The sequence below is a fragment of the Sitophilus oryzae genome, unplaced genomic scaffold, assembly GCF_002938485.1.
Source record: "Sitophilus oryzae breed Bouriz unplaced genomic scaffold, Soryzae_2.0 scaffold_395_pilon_pilon, whole genome shotgun sequence".
Classification (NCBI taxonomy): domain Eukaryota; kingdom Metazoa; phylum Arthropoda; class Insecta; order Coleoptera; family Curculionidae; genus Sitophilus; species Sitophilus oryzae.
In genome coordinates, this window is record NW_022146968.1 from 1,151,961 (window position 1) to 1,170,400 (window position 18,440).

General features: G+C 31.8%; 1 protein-coding gene across 1 annotated transcript in view; it reads left to right on the forward strand.

Moving 5' to 3' along the window:
• The first annotated feature begins 11,294 nt into the window (after positions 1-11,294).
• The window catches only part of LOC115885527 (peptidyl-prolyl cis-trans isomerase CYP95-like), a 541,467-nt gene continuing 534,321 nt past the window's right edge, over positions 11,295-18,440 (forward strand). Inside the window, exon 1 of the mRNA XM_030904483.1 lies at positions 11,295-11,568. The gene's annotated coding sequence lies outside the window, so the exon portion shown is untranslated. The remainder of the gene's footprint in view (positions 11,569-18,440) is intronic.

The following is an 18,440-nucleotide window of genomic DNA, read 5'->3' on the forward strand; positions in this document are numbered from 1 at the left end:
TTTAAATTGGAGGCACAAAGTAGTGCTAATACAATATTTATTAGACATAATAATATAAAAAATTAAACACAAAAAAATATTTTCTAACTAACTAAACAAAACAGATGCGTACTTTGAAAAAGCAAACTTTCAAATTCCTTCCATAATCCTTACAAACAAGAAACGAAAAAAGAAACTTCTCTAAACTAAAAAATATGCAGGTTCTTAGTCAGGCACTTTAGAAAACAGGTTCCAAACAACGAGCGCTTAGATTCTAAGTTCTGGATTTTCTTTGGAGTTTTCTACCTTCGCCAATTTCACAAGGTGTAACTGCGGTATTCATTATTTCTTTTATTTTAACGAAGAATGGCAAACACGAGCGATGGTAATTATTACTACTGCCCTTTACCAAATCCAGATAAAATAATAATGCATAACATGCCTACGTGCACTTAATCACGCAACCACATAAGGCGCAACGCCATTGGCCAATTGCATTTACACAGTTTTGCATCTGACAAGTGAGAGCAAATACAGAGTTTTGCATTTAAGCTTTGTTTTCAAATGTATTTTTAGCATACAGATAAACAGTTTAGCAACTTACTAACTAGCAGATAAGGTACATGTTATGATAAGCAAGGGAATGGCGCGAAAATCCCGCTTTTCAAAATTTCGTCAAATACCGAGTTTTGCATTTAGGGTACTCATAGCACAATTCTAGTTATATAAAAATTAAACTTTTGGTAAAATTAATCCAGATAAAATCTTAAATTGAATTATACTTTGAATGAATAATAAAAATAAAAATGCAAATTATGAATTTAGAAAGCAAAAATAAAGTCCAGGTGCTTATCTCCGGAACTATTGTACATTTGCTAATTTATCTTCTTCAGATTTTAGTCTAACGATTTTTCCATCAATGTTGATGTAGATGTTACCCTGTTTGGTCGAGACATTTATGTTTCCCATTTTTTCTTTCGCCAACGTAAAGAGATTCTGTCTTAGTTTGGTGAGTTCTTCAGTTACGACGATTTTGGTCCCTTTAAGTTTTTTTTTGTTAGCATATACTTAATTTTTCCTCATTTTGTGTTAAAAATTCAATTTTAACAGATCGGGATGATTTTAACTGACTTTGAAATAATAATAACTTTGAATGATAATAACTGAATTTTTTCCACTCTGTAGCAGCTTTCTAAGATGACATTTTCAATCCCAAGCTTCGATTTAAATATATCTTTGACAGTACTTTGTAGATCGTTTTCTCTGTCTTTTGGAAGGCCATAATTAATTGTTTTTTGTTCTAAATCATCTATTTTCTTCTGCAGTTCTTCATTTTCTTCTTGAATTAATTTGATCTTTTTAAAACTTTCGACACGCTGCTGCTTAGTGAATTTATTTTTGCATCAATTTTTTGGGACACCGTATCTGCAACTTTATTTACTAGTGTAGCTATAAAATCCTTATCAGCCAGTAGCTCCGATAGAATTTGTTTAAGTTCATTTTTTTTGTCTCGAAGTAAAAACCATCTTATATTAAATAAGCAGGTAAATACAATTTAATTTGATTGTTTAATTGCAATTTAATGCAAAAGTATGCCTTTCTCAAACTTGATTTTTCGGTATAGTATACTAGGCCAACACACACAAAACTTGTCAAAGTTTCAAAAAATTTACGTCACTTTAAACTACTAAAATACTTAGGTAAAATCGCATATTTTTGGGGCTTCCTCAACCGGGTCTTACAATGCAAATTCACCTCAAATATCCATTTAGTTGGTCATTGGCAAGCACTCTCTCATTGTCCATGAAAATAACAAAACAAACATTTACTGATCTGGATAAACTTGATAGTTAAATAGTAAAACTCACCCGGGGGTACTCCGCCCCCTAGCCACTGACATCACTGACATTCTGTTCAATATATCACATTCCATATCTTCCATCTAATTCAAATATTATTCGGATCTATTGGTTAATAATCTTCAACAACTAGCTAGTGTCACCTGAAATAGTATAGGGGCTTCCCCCGGACGTAAATCTGCCGCTAAACAGATTCGCATCCCAATCGAATAGGCTAATTGGGGTACCTCACTACCCCAACGCCGCATCGTGTTAATCGAGAAGACAAGAGAGACCTCAAACTCTCAAGACCAACCTCGAAGGCAAGATGTCACAAGAGGTTTTTTTCTCAATGGTCAAACGACCCGTTGCCTTACAGTACATGCAACGTTTATAGTCAATAGACTCGCAACCCCCAAATGTCAGCTCAATGGTCAAAAGACCCGTTGCCTTACAGTCAAACGACATACAACCAGAGAGGTGACAAAACACAACACTACTGCCGGCCGGCCCGTCTACTACTGATTCGCCGCCTGCAAGCTAAGCCTCCTCTTACATCACAATTTTATCTGATCACAAATATTTACATCGCTTGCCAATGAATCATACTATTTTCTCTAATCGACTTTCAAATAGAGTGTTATAGCATTACTAGATAAATAAATAGAGAGTTTCCTAAGGAATGCAGATTCTTTATTAGAATAGTTAATAAATAAAAGCATTATTATAACGAACTTGTTTTCCAAGTTTTACACTTAATTTAGTCCGGAGGCAAGAAATACACGTTTGCTCGGCGTTAAAGAACATCGACGTTATTTATATTTTCTGATGCCTTGTTTGAAGTATTCCATTCTCTTTTCTTTATTTCTATTTCCTTCGAAGAAGATGAATGTAGTTGAACTTGACGACTAACTGACTGATATTTAAAGTCCAGTCTATTATTTCTAGCGGCGCTGAGTGTAAAGAATTCATAATTCGTCAGGTTGGTCATTTATTAATTGTGTTGAGGTAAATATTTCACCGTGTTTATAATTTCCACTATTTTTGCAGAGTAGTTCTTAGAACGCGCTTGTTTTAAGTATTCTTTTTGAATTTTCAGTTCTTGGCTATCTTCCCAACTTAAATCTTGTGTGATAAAAATGTTTGTACCTCTCAGTTTAGAGGCGTTTTTTAAAATGCATTGTTTTTTAATATAACTTATTAACTCATCTTTAATTTGGACTATATTTGTACTAACACTTGTGTTTTCTCCATCCACAAGTCTGTTTATTTTCAAGTAATATTTAATTAAAATTTGAATTAATATCACTCTTATTTCTGTCTAGCGTAACCGAACTTGATCAAAGTAACGAAAATGAAATAGTTCGAGATTTTACGAGCACATTAACATAAAACACTACTTTAAAAAGATAACTTTTAAACACTTATCTACTATAAAGAATAAACAGTCGATAAAACCACAACCGACACGATTGATAAAACTACAAAAACAAAGATAATTTTAGACATTTTTAACAAACGTCTGGGCGTTTCATATCCATAATTTTGTGGATGAGACATAGCTTCCTAAACAAATTTAAATATATATAAAAATAAAAAAAAAAATTTTTAAATATTTTCCTGGCTATTCATGAGTTCTTGACCAGTGAAGATTATATATATATATATATATATATATATATATATATATATATATATATATATATATATATATATATATATATATATATATATATATATATATATAATAAATAATATTTTCTTGCCTTTAGCTGTGTATTTTTAAAAGTAAGTAAATTAAAAAAATAAAAAGTAAAGAAAATTGTTTTGCTTGTCGTAAGGGAACCAAGCTCCACTCCCACAACCGGTTTCTGGGCCTACCCTTCATCAGGTGGGCTGTCCAGGGGCTGGTTCTCACCGATACGGCAAGCAAAACTTCTTCTATATCTACAGACGATGTCGTAAACTGTCGGTGAGATATTAGTGCATCTCCCGTCAAAAGATGGTAAAGAGCGTTTTTCGGCCTGCTCAAATATATGAAATGAACAAAATTCTTACAGCTTTAGTGTATATTAATAAATAATATTTTCCTGACTTTAGCTGTGTATTTTTCCTAATTTCGAAAAATCGAAAGTAGAGAAAAAATTTAAAAAAAAAATAAAAAGTAAAAAGAAAATTGTTTTGCTTGTCGTAAAGGGGGGAACCAAGCTCCACTCCCACAACCGGCTACCCTTCTTCATCAGGTCGGCTTCCAGGGGCTGGTTCTCACCGATACGGCAAGCAAAACTTCTTCTATATCAACAGACGATGTCGTAAAGTGTCGGTGAGATATTGGTGCATCTCCCGTCAAAAGATGGTAAAGAGCGTTTTTCGGCCCGCTCAAATATATGAAATGAACAAAATTCTTACAGCATTAGTGTATATTAATAAATAATATTTTCTTGCCTTTAGCTGTGTATTTTTTCTAATTTCGAAAAATCGAAAGTAGAGAAAAAATTAAAAAAACATTAAAAGTAAAAAGAAAATTGTCTTGCTTGTCGTAAAGGGGGGAACCAAGCTCCACTCCCACAACCGGTTTCTGGGCATACCCTTCATCAGGTGGGCTGTCCAGGGGCTGGTTCTCACCGATACGGCAAGCAAAACTTCTTCTATATCAACAGACGATGTCGTAAAGTGTCGGTGAGATATTGGTGCATCTCCCGTCAAAAAATGGTAAAGAGCGTTTTTCGGCCCGCTCAAATATATGAAATGAACAAAATTCTTACAGCTTTAGTGTATATTAATAAATAATATTTTCTTGCCTTTAGCTGTGTATTTTTTCTAATTTCGAAAAATCGAAAGTAGAGAAAAAATTTAAAAAAAATTAAAAGTAAAAAGAAAATTGTCTTGCTTGTCGTAAAGGGGGGAACCAAGCTCCACTCCCACAACCGGTTTCTGGGCCTACCCTTCATCAGGTGGGCTGTCCAGGGGCTGGTTCTCACCGATACGGCAAGCAAAACTTCTTCTATATCTACAGACGATGTCGTAAACTGTCGGTGAGATATTAGTGCATCTCCCGTCAAAAGATGGTAAAGAGCGTTTTTCGGCCCGCTCAAATATATGAAATGAACAAAATTCTTACAGCTTTAGTGTATATTAATAAATAATATTTTCTTGCCTTTAGCTGTGTATTTTTTCTAATTTCGAAAAATCGAAAGTAGAGAAAAAATTTAAAAAAAAAAAAAAGTAAAAGAAAATGGTTTTGCTTGTCGTAAAGGGGGACCCAGCTCCACTCCCACAACCGGTTTCTGGGCCTACCCTTCATCAGGTGGGCTGTCCAGGGGCTGGTTCCCACCGATACGGCAAGCAAAACTTCTTCTATATCTACAGACGATGTCGTAAACTGTCGGTGAGATATTAGTGCATCTCCCGTCAAAAGATGGTAAAGAGCGTTTTTCGGCCCGCTCAAATATATGAAATGAACAAAATTCTTACAGCTTTAGTGTATATTAATAAATAATATTTTCTTGCCTTTAGCTGTGTATTTTTTCTAATTTCGAAAAATCGAAAGTAGAGAAAAATTTAAAAAAAAAAAATAAAAGTAAAGAAAATTGTTTTGCTTGTCGTAAAGGGGGGAACCAAGCTCCACTCCCACAACCGGTTTCTGGGCCTACCCTTCATCAGGTGGGCTGTCCAGGGGCTGGTTCTCACCGATACGGCAAGCAAAACTTCTTCTATATCTACAGACGATGTCGTAAACTGTCGGTGAGATATTAGTGCATCTCCCGTCAAAAGATGGTAAAGAGCGTTTTTCGGCCCGCTCAAATATATGAAATGAACAAAATTCTTACAGCTTTAGTGTATATTAATAAATAATATTTTCTTGCCTTTAGCTGTGTATTTTTTCTAATTTCGAAAAATCGAAAGTAGAGAAAAAATTAAAAAAAAAAAAAAAAAAAGAAAATTGTTTTGCTTGTCGTAAAGGGAACCAAGCTCCACTCCCACAACCGGTTTCTGGGCCTACCCTTCATCAGGTGGGCTGTCCAGGGGCTGGTTCTCACCGATACGGCAAGCAAAACTTCTTCTATATCTACAGACGATGTCGTAAACTGTCGGTGAGATATTAGTGCATCTCCCGTCAAAAGATGGTAAAGAGCGTTTTTCGGCCCGCTCAAATATATGAAATGAACAAAATTCTTACAGCTTTAGTGTATATTAATAAATAATATTTTCTTGCCTTTAGCTGTGTATTTTTTCTAATTTCGAAAAATCGAAAGTAGAGAAAAAATTAAAAAAAAAAAAAAAAAGAAAATGGTTTTGGTTTTGCTTGTCGTAAAGGGGGAACCAAGCTCCACTCCCACAACCGGTTTCTGGGCCTACCCTTCATCAGGTGGGCTGTCCAGGGCTGGTTCCCACCGATACGGCAAGCAAAACTTCTTCTATATCTACAGACGATGTCGTAAACTGTCGGTGAGATATTAGTGCATCTCCCGTCAAAAGATGGTAAAGAGCGTTTTTCGGCCCGCTCAAATATATGAAATGAACAAAATTCTTACAGCTTTAGTGTATATTAATAAATAATATTTTCTTGCCTTTAGCTGTGTATTTTTTCTAATTTCGAAAAATCGAAAGTAGAGAAAAAATTTAAAAAAAAAAAAAAATAAAAAGTAAAAAGAAAATTGTTTTGCTTGTCGTAAAGGGGGTAAGTAAAAAAATTGTTTTATATATATATATATATATATATATATATATATATATATATATATATATATATATATATATATATATATATATATATATATATATATATATATATATATATATATATATATATATATATAAACAAAACATCACCCTAAAGTTGATTACAATGTCATCACTTTGTTTATGATTGATGCTTCACTTAAAACTCTTTATACCTGATCCATTTGATTTTTATTATCACAATCCGAAATATTTGGCAACGGGTTATTGCTAAATACTTGTAAAATATTTAAATTAAATAGAGATAACAGCGTTATAATTTACGATCTTACCTTTATAAAAACAACTTGTACTGGCCATATTACTAAACTACCGAATACTATAAAACACACGTAATAAAATGGATACGAGTTTAGGTATTATTTATTGTATTTTATTCACGTGCCGGAAGTATACATATGTCTGTGGTTTTTCTGAAGTTGGTAGTTATTACGAGCAGCTACCAAATCATATGCTCTATAATGTTTTCAGACTTGAAAAGTTGCCCTAAAATATTTTAGATTAAAATTATAGAAGTATAAGATTTAGCAAAAATGTTACTGGTTAGGAGGTACCCTTGAAGTTGAAGAGATGGATAAAGAAGATTCGGATTTAGTCTAATTTTTTTCAAAAAATTAACACGAAATTTGATTGTCAATCTTTATCTATTTCTAAACGTCAATCGACTAGAGTATTGTATAATTTAAGCGTTAACGACTTCTAATAATCTAAAAACGAAATACTCTAAAAATACGAACAATAATGTACAACAGATTTACCTCTTTTTCTTAACTGCCTACTTTTCAGCCTACTACTACAATTTTTATACCTTATTATCGTAAGCAGCAGCCTAATATGATTTTTCCTAATGTCTCCCGTTAGAGAGAAGATAGAAAGTTGCGGTTTGCGCTGATATTTTGGAAATTTTTTGCTCTATTTAGTTGTATAAAAAGCTGCTAATTAAATTTTTTAATGCAAAAGCACAATATCTGTTATGATGTCAAACAGCGCCCTCAAGTTATCAGGTAAAAATATATGGAAACTATATTCTCTACTAAATATATGGTCATTAAGAAGGAAAAGCTCTTTAAAACGAGCCCTAGTTTGTTTAAATCGGCTAACCTAAACCAGAGTTATCCCTATTTAAAAAAAAGCAAGTTTAACCCCCCCCCATTTTATTTTACGACATAGAGCAAAATACGCAATATAAAAAATATATAAATTTGCCATTGATTACAATAGCAATATTTCAAATACGTCATCTGCATATTTTTGAGAAAAATACTGTTTTTTGATTGGCCATCACAGATTCGCCCCCTAGCTGACATTTCTCGATCTTGAAAATTCATTTCAAAATTATTTTTCCCAATGTTATACGATAAGCAGTTTCTGAGATACAGCCGGCGTCCATTCTTAATTGGCCATCCTGTACAAAAGGTCAGAATGTACAATATGATCGAAAAAAAAACACGTCAGATGAAGATTTTTTTTATTTTATATATAAAATTATATGGGGACTGTCATCGATCCTAATTTCTAAGCCAACTGGACACCGATTTTTTTCGATCATATGATATATATTCCTAAAAAGTCTGCATTGACTGTTTATCAGAGGTTTAAATAACAAGCAATAGGCCCTCGCGGCCTCAGTGGAGGGTCCCCTATGGGACCCACTCTTAGTCAAATACAAAAAAAATAGGTTTAAACTTTCTAAATTTCTAAAATATATTTGTTATGATATGTTAATATTTATTTTTATGTATTTCAGTATTTTTCTTATCCTTTTAATAATTTATGAATAAATGCTCCTGAAAAAAGGAGTTGATTTTGTTTATACTATCTTATACGTAAAAAATGGCATAACGGTATGCCAGACACCACGTTAGCGGTTATGATTGGCCATCACAGATTCGCCCCCTAGCTGACATTTCTCGATCTTGAAAATTCATTTCAAAATTATTTTTCTCAAAGTTATACGATAAGTAGTTTCTGAGATACAGCCGGCGTCAATTCTTAATTGGCCATCCTGTACAAAATGTCAGAATGTACAATATGATCGAAAAAAAAACACGTCAGATGAAGATTTTTTTTATTTTATATATAAAATTATATGGGGACTGTCATCGATCATAATTTATAAGCCAACTGGACACCGGTTTTTTCCGATCATATGATATCATAGAATAACTACAGAACGATCAGTCAATTTAATAAAAAAACGAACAAAATTTTTGCTGCCATCTATAGTGGGCCGAGTGCGGCTCAGGGCTTCAAGGTTAAATTATGTACACTCCCCTCGCTGCTCGCCCCGCTAAATCAAATTTTAATTTCATATTTAATTCAGAATCTTATTATTAAATAAAAAATGTCAATATAGGCTCACGGGCCTACTCGTGAACGTATATTGAATTTTTTTATTTAATTAGATGCCCATTCGGAGTAATAACAATTTTATTTTAAATAAATAAAACACATTAATTAATTATAATATATTTATATTATATAAAGAAGTCGGAATATAAATGCAAAAACTGAACAACTTTGCTTAAAACACGAGACACATACACAAGTAAAGACGAGACACGAAAAATGGAACTGGCCAAACAACAAACTACACACCTGAACGCTCGTATAAAACTGCTGGCGACTGGCGACGCGTAAGAGCGCGGGCAACTAATGGTATGAGGAGTGGGGAGTCAATCGAACCAATCATAACGTTTAAAATTGATATGCAATAATCAGGCAACCAAATATACACGACTTTAGTTGCGCCATCTATAGTGGGCCGAATCGTTAATTTGTAATTTAACGCTCCATTAGAGTGACTGGGCCCTGTATGATATCTATTCCTAAAAAGTCTGCATTGAGTGTTTATCAGAGGTTTAAATAACAAGCAATAGGTTTAAACTTTCTAAATTTCTAAAATGTATTTGTTATGATATGTTAATGTTTATTTTTATGTATTTCAATATTCTTCCTTTTAATAATTTATGAATAAATGCTCCTGAAAAAAGGAGTCTATTTTGTTTATACTATCTTATACGTAAAAAATGGCATAACGGTATGCCAGACAATACGTTAGCGGTTATGTTCCTTTTACGCACGTTAGCGCCTAAAGGTTAAGAACAATTATGGGGGAGAACTTCAAAACTATAACATTATTAAAGTAAATTCATTGGCTTATCGTATAACTTTTATTGAAAATATCAGTCTGTTATCCTATCTGCAAAATGGCTTTAGAAGAAACAAATCTATACTATCATTCGTGCTATTTATCAATCCCTTTCGAAAGTGTTAACCTCATTGAATATCAATAAGGTCATCATGGCTTTATTAATAGACTTACCTAAAGCCATTTGATTCCGTTAATCATAAAAAACTATGTAATATGTTAGAACATTTTGGTATACGAGGGATTGCTCGTCAACTGGTAGAATCATACTTGGAAAACCGAATACAATGCGTATTTGATGTGGATAAGGATGGAAAAGTGCTGTACTCAAATGACATTTCAATAAAAAAGGGTGTTCCACAAGGATCGGTTTTATGACCATTATTGTATATACTATATATGCCTGAACTTCCCACTATTTCATCTGAGTATATGGCCATGTACGCGGATGATACTGCTCTGATTTTTAGCGAATCTGATAAAGAAATATTATTGAAAAAAGTGATCGATAATATTAATACGCTAACTGAATATTTCAATGTGAATCTAACTTTAAATATTCAAAAAACACAATCTCGTTTGTTTGCAAACCGGTCGAACGATAAAATATCTATACCATATAAAGGGTACAATCTAACTTCTAAAGACGATGTAGTGCTTCTAGGCTTACGCATCGACAAAAAACTAGACTGGAAATGTCACATAGATTAGTTAGCAAAAAATACTGTGCTGGTTATTGTTATGCAATGAACGTTATACGTGACCAAATGAGACAGCAGCACTGAGTGCATATTATGCATATATACATTGAAGCTTGAAATATGGAATTATCTTTTGGGGAAATTCTTCAGATAGTAGGATATTGATACTACAAAAAAGACTGATACGAACTATGTATGGAATGCATTCGAAAGATAGCTGTAAAGGTGTATTTATCTCAGAAAATATCCTAACTCTTATTAGTATTTATGTCATATCAGTATTATATCAGTGTTATTTGTAAGTAATAATAAAGATCTATTTTTAGAATGCAATAGAGATCATAATCATGGTACAAGATTGTACAAAAATTTAAAATCAGAAAAATGTAAATATACCTTTATTCAACAAAATCTAAATTTTAATGCTGTAAAAATGTACAATTCTTTTCCCATGGCTATTAGAAACTTGCCAAGAAACAAACTAAAATCCGCTTTAAGGGGGTATTTAGTAAATAGAGCATTTTATTCAGTGCAGGATTTTTCCTTAGATAGCTCAAGGGCTGCTCTCGCTGTCGGAAGTGGATTTTAATTTGAGTATTAAAAAAATGTATTTGTATATTTCTAAGATATATCTAGATTTAACAAAATTATGTTATTTTTTTCTACCCATTCAATAGCATATATTATTATAATTTTGTTTTCTTTGTTTAAACGGGTTCCACGTTCGTATGAACATTATTTGTATATTTTTTTTATTGGAATGAATAAACTATCTATCTATCAGTATTTTATATTCAGTATTTATTTTATCTATCTATAATCAGATCCGATGTATTATAAATCGCCGATCTGATGTATTTGATTCGTAATTGAAAGTTGCGATGCGCGCGGAAACCACGATGTCCGCAGGCGTCTCTGTTGACCAGGTGACCGCCGGTTCGTTCAAAACGTCGCTCGACAGTCGTTCCCTAAGCCGCGAAACGGAGAGCCGGCAAGCGCGAGAACTCTCGCCAAGCGCACTTTTCCCGGTTTCGGTCTTTATAAACTTTTTACTTAAATCATACTGACATGATTCGATATCTATGAAAGTTGCAGTGTTTTCCAGAGACGATACTTATACTTGGGCTGATATTTCCAAAAGCAGATAATTTTGCTGGTAAGTAGTTACCATAGTTGTATTGGTAGTTGTTTGTATTGACCATGGTTGATTATTTATTAAGTTCTACCTTATTATTTATTAATAATGTTTAGTGTATATTTAGCTTTTAAAATACTAGCTTAATTTGGATATGCATTGAATTTCAAAAATTATTTGAATATACATATCAACGCATATAATTTTACGTTTTTTAGATTTAAAAATTACAGATTGTAATACTTAAGAATTAAACAAATAGTCTTAAATTCATAATATCCATTATCCAAGACACAGTCTTAGGTTAATTTTTAAAGAAATATTCATTTTAAATTTGAAAACAGAATTTGAAAGCAGATAATAACTTCAATTAAAAATTTTAAAAAATCAATTAATAAAATATTTATTTTAATTCTTGCATTTAGAAAATAATTTAGTACCTCGTTTTCTGTTCTTCGACGATCGATTAATAGAAATAATAATAAATTACGCAATTGAGATGCTGGTGTATCCTGTACTTCTAAGTTATGACAAGTCAGAAATAAGATTTATTAAGCTTTCCTCAGTAAATATCTTGAAAAATAAACGGTTTTCATTTTTCAAATAAAAATGTACTTTTTTTAATGGTTTTATATTGTAGAAGAATGCCTTTATATCAAAAAATATTTTATCCATATAGTTTTTTAATGATTATTTATTATAATTCGACCAAAATTCTTAAAATAGTTATTTTTTAGTTACCTCTATCGATTTTGCCGATTCTTTTACTAAACCATACCGATATTGTTTAATACGTCTATAAAGGTTACAGTAACCTTTGAAGACGATATGCTTTATTATATATACTCATATCTCTATTTAAAAAACAAGGTAGTTTGCTTTTAAGTCGTTACTACTCGTATAGTTGTAATAATGTCCCATGTATAATTTTTAGAAGCAAAATCGACACAAAATCTCTGCTGAGAAACAATGCGAAACAATGAAGGTATTTGTCTTAAGGTACACAAGTTTTGAAATGAATTCGACGCATTTTCGATACATATGTGTTGGTAACTTAATTAAACATTAGTTTTCTTCTCGCTGATTTTCTCGATGGTTTTCTTTGTGTTTGGATGGCTTGGTTTTGCAGTAGAGCCTTTTCTTAACCTGAAATAATATGAATTTTATTAAAAATCATAGCAGGGATTTACTACAGATTGACAGTAGTTTAGGCTATTACTTCTAAGTTTTAGCATAGGAAAAATATAGTACAGTTTTTGTCCTTTTGAATAAACGTTCATCGAATGGGGCTTTTCTTTTGTTGGCGTTGTCGTAGCTGTAAAGGTGTATTTATCTCAAAAAATATCCTAACTCTTATTAGTATTTATGTCATATCAGTATTATATTAGTGTTATTTATAAGTAATAATAAAGATCTATTTTTAGAATGCAATAGAGATCATAATCATGGTACAAGATTGTATATGTGTTCTAAGCTGCGGGTTTTTTCATCCTGTGACAATAATCCATAATTTTTAAATTCCGGAAACATACCCTGTTTTTAATGATTCAATAAATTGGCATAAAAACAGTTTACTATAAATCGGTATTTTGTTTCCATATAATAATTGACTGAATATATTGAACGGATCGAAAATATAAATGAACTAAAAAAAATTAATAAGCATACATAGGTTCAGACTTCGAAGTTTCAGCGGGCCAAATTCAAGCAGGGTCTTACATACCAATATACCTGCAAAATTCAGGTTTGGGTCTGTTTGGGCTGGAATTCTGTAACGAAATAGAGATCGGTAGCGATGAAGAATGCTGACCTTGGCCGTACAAACTAAACGGCAAGCGACAGTATTCTTTATCGCTACCGATCGCTATTTCGTTGCAGAGTTCCACCCCTGATTGATAAAACTGAGCGTCTTTGTGGGCTTTTAAAAAGGCTCACGCGCACAAAAGTGGCAAGTAATAGTAAAAGTAAAATAATTCTAAATTGTCTACACAATTTTTTAAAAAACATTCATCCCTTAAAATAGGTACTGTATAATTTTATTTTTGGTTCCATATAAACAGATCGCAACTTTATGCGCCTGTAACATACATTTGCATTTGACATTGCGTGTAATATTTGTCTGTCCTTTTCAATAGTACTTTATTATCAACAATTTTTAAGTAGTCAATTTCGAATTTTTCCAGTTCTCTGTTGTAAATATTTTTTTGCAAGATGATGGACATTTTATTTCAAAGTATTTGAAAATGAATAGTATCATAGTATCATCAATATATATAGTATCATAGTATCATCTCAATATATCAATCATAGTATTTAAAGCTATGTTTATTTTAATAGAAAAAAAATACATTTCATAAAAAATAAACAAACCCATAATTCAATTACTATACACTAATTAATTAATTTTAAATGTATCTAAATAGGTACTTTAATAATTGAAAAATGGACATGAGCACTTCATAGAGTATACTAAATAGGTAAAAAAATCCAATAAAAAAACAAAAATGGCACATTAAAATCTGCATTATCTGAAATCAAACTATAGGTACCTAAACGGCCAATCAGCTAGACAACAGTGACAAGACGCCGACATCGATAACGCGATGAGCAGTTTTTAATATAATTATTCCGAGTTAATATTTCAAGTAGCATTCCTTCAAATAAATTTTAATTTAAGTATTGTTAATATAGTCATATTAATGATTATAGCCTGTATGATTTCTAAAATAAAAAATCAAGCGTGTTTTTATCAGAATAATTATTAAATGATTAAATAGAAATAGTTAATATTTATTAACTTCGTAAGTGTTATATTTTAATATAATTATGGATTTAATAATTAAATAATTATCTTAAGTTTAAATTGTAGTAACTTGTTATGAGTTTCAATCATTTATATTTAAAATCTTGGGGAGGGCAATATAGATTTTAGGCAGGAGCACTCAAGGGAAGGACTGTGTAATTATTAATTAAAACTACAATTTTTTTACTTGCCATTTTTCTTGTCTTTCACGTTGCACGTTGACTCTTCGTTGTGTCACACACAATCTGAATTTCGGATATGATGCAGAACTGATAAATTAGACCAAATATATTAATTGCAAGGTATGCAAAGAAATATTTTTGTTAACTTTGGAAATACTTAAGGCATGCAATAATTAAAAAAAAAATTGACGTGAGAAGATTTGAATTATTATGGGTCTGTTTTGTTTAAGAAGCCAACAAATAACCATAGCCGGAAATATGCAAAAGAAGGGGTGAGTTTAGGTTAGATTAGAATTAGGTTTTAGTTGGTTTTGAGTTAATAAAAATATAGACCTAATCTAAAATTAACCTAAACTGACCCACTTTTTGTATATTTCAGGCTCCTACGTGGACAACTCTAAGTTTAACCAATATTCGGGCTTTTACGGTAACATAATACTCATTCTGATTGGTTTAATCTGGCTCTATAACGAATCTGTGGTTTCGTGGTGCTATTGCAAATTAATGCAATTAATTTTATGTATACACTTTCATAAAAAGCCATCACGATAAAAATTAAATATCAAAATTATTTAACGTTGCGAATGGTTCACTTGTTCACTATACGTATCTGGAATATATTTGCGAATGGCGATCAGCGATACGATGGTGCGTCCAGACCTGGGGAGACGAGCGCGAGACATTCCAAATTCGCTGTGTGGACGAGTCTTGCGAGAGCCTCGCGAGTCAACTCACGGAGCCTCGTTGCTATCTGTCCCCTGTCGGTTTTTCAACGGCCGATCAAGGAAAGCTCGAAAGTCTGTAGTCGAGTAAAAACGATATGAAAATGTGTAAAAATATTTTTTGGAGGTATAACTACATGATATCTATACAGAATCATCAGTTAGGGCTTTGTGCATCTGAAATGACTAATTACGACCTTTTTGGGGGGTCAGAAATTTTTTATCTCGGAAAATGTCAAAAATCTGTCAAAAATGTATAACCATATTTTTTGACCTTTCCTACGCGATAACTCCTAAACTAATCAACTTATTCACATACTCTTTTGTTTAATCGATTTAGAACACATAGGCGGTGATAGCTAAAGTAGTTAAAGTTCCATAGTGAGTGTATTTTTTTTGGAAAATGGATTAAACTTCAAACATTAACTTTATTGTATTATGATTTTCGATAAACAAGAAACTTTTTTATTTGAAGGAATTTTTACATAGTGACTGCGTATGAAATAAAGTAAAAATATTGAAAAAGTTTTTAAAACTCGGTACAATCTTCTATTGCTAATACTTTTCTAGTTACCCTAAATTAAATTTACGAATAGGTCGCGCGCGAGACCGCTCGGGCCTCGCCGCGAAGTTCCATAAGCCTATTTCTGATTATGTGCATTGTATATTTTACCTGCAGTTTGAAATTTAGTAAATTCGGTACGTTATAAAGTATTTAGTTATGGACTGTTTAATTTGCGGAAAACTATAAACGAAAATGATAAGTTTTTTATTAAAAATCCTACTATACGAGACTTAAAAACTATCATAAATGCTGTGAAAAAAAGGCAAGATCTAGGCCTAACCTAACTGGACGTATTTTTGGAAGGCTCGCCTGACTGCGAGATATTAGCTCTGATTTATAAATTTCGACTATTTAAAATTAACTAATCTCAAATTTTTAAATCGTACACCGTATGTATTATCATTTTTTCTGACAGAATTTACAAATTTTGCGTCACTGATAATTTTTACCCTACCGAAATCCAACATTTCTTTAAACAAATTGAATTATTACAACATCTATTAATTTTAGATATATAATATCAAAAAATGCAAAAAAAGTTACCGAATTATACGTATAACCCAATAATAAAATAAAAAATAGGGTATTCCCATTAGAAAATATGTTATATCCGCAACACTTTTTTGAAGTACCCTGTATACTCTATAGTAATGTTAAAATGTGCTTCTTAACCTTACCAATAACTTTCCTATTTAACATTTTGTTCTAAAAACGTTAAAAAACGTATTATGTAAAAAACGTCGTGTAAGGGATAAAGGAGAAAACAGTCAAAAGGGGGAAAACCGACGATGTTAAAGACCGAATACCATATTAAAGATACAAAAATTTATTACTGTATGCGTTATTATTTGGCCATCGTTTGTTATATTCAATTGCAATTTAATATGTGTTTGGTTTCCTTTCACTATGATCCCACTCGGCTTGTCTCGTGGCAGGTTTGCGTAAAAAATGGATAGAAAATGTCTCGCTCTTGTCTTGCTCTCGTCTCGCGCTCGGCTCGTCAGATCTGGACGCACTGGACTGCCGGACTGCTGACGTCACGAATGTCAAATTGCTTTCCAAACAAGGTTTAGTTCTTTTCTATTTCTATTGAGCTCTTCCAAATGACGTCACAAGTTAATATAAAGTGTAAAAAAACAGGTGATTGCCGACAACCGCCGACTTGTGCTTGGTATTTTCAATACGCCTATGATGGTTGCGCATGTTGCAAAATCTGTGAATTTGCGTTTTTTTTTTGGTCCTGACTTTAATTGAATGTGCTTTATGGCTGGCACTAATTCTAATTTTTCTGGCATCGTGCCATTCTTTACATTATTTTTGATTCCTTGTTGTAATACATAAATGAATGATTTCTGACTCACTAAGCTTTATAAAATTGTTGTAATAATGTCTCAAATTATCATTAATGGTCGACTCATTTTTTTTGATAAATAGGAAATTCTTCACTCTGTATAAAGAAATGTAGAGCCCATGCCTCAATATTTTCACCATCTATCATTTCGTCACATTTCTCTACTAGATTATTCAGAACCGATCTACAGATCTTTTTGTCTTCAGTCCTACATTAGAAATTAAAATATCGCGAAATCTTTTCGTATTTTTGTAGAATACAGAAGAATAGAAGATATTTCAGATTCTTTAAAGTATTACATAACCTATCGAAAAAAGTATTGTAAAGAGAACTAAAGTCATAAGATATTTAAAATTATATTCCATTTTACTTTCTCCCCAATTTTTTTTTAATTCGATGCCAATATCTACTACCCCTTTTAGGCCATTGAACCACAGAAGTATTGCTTACAGGCGCCTACGCTAAAATTAAATTATCGATGTGCCCTTTTTAAATTTTAATAATTCAGTATAAGGAGTGGAAATTTTTAACTTCAGATTTCTGAAGTATTATTCTTAATAATAAGAAAATAAGATAATTTAATTAACTGATTTTTGTTGATGATGAATAGTTAAGTAAATTTGTGCAAGACTAGAGACTAGATTTTAACCCTAGTGTTTTTTATGTTTTCTATGTCAGTATATGGCTCAGATTGTTCTATAATGCTATTTTTAAGGACGTTTATAGCATCATTTATAGAAAACTGCATATAAAACTTTATATTTGTTAAATAAGTATAAGTAATGATAAATAAAATGTATTACATAGGGAATAAGTTAAAAACTAAAATGCATTTTTTAATTACAACTACAGATTGTAAAATTACCAACTTTACAACGGGGCGTTTCTCAAAAGCGGTTCACTCTTATAACTTTTTTATTTCTTCCGATAAGAAAACGAAATTTGGTATATTCATATATGACATAAATCGGAATTGATTGACGTATTCAATTACTTTTGGCCACTTTCTGTTTCGCCGGAAATGATTGCAAGTTATGATTTTTAAATGGTACCTTCGGTATTTTTTTAACTTATATGATACAAAATGGCATTGTGAATAGAAAGACATATCATATGTCAAATTTTGACATTTTCTATTAAAAAATTGCATTTTAAATTTCAATATAGAGTGCCATTGCCATAAATATATCACACTTTTACTCGAAATACTATGTGGTACCAAATTATTTGTAAACAATGCTTTCTCCAAAAATGTTAATTACGGATTTAA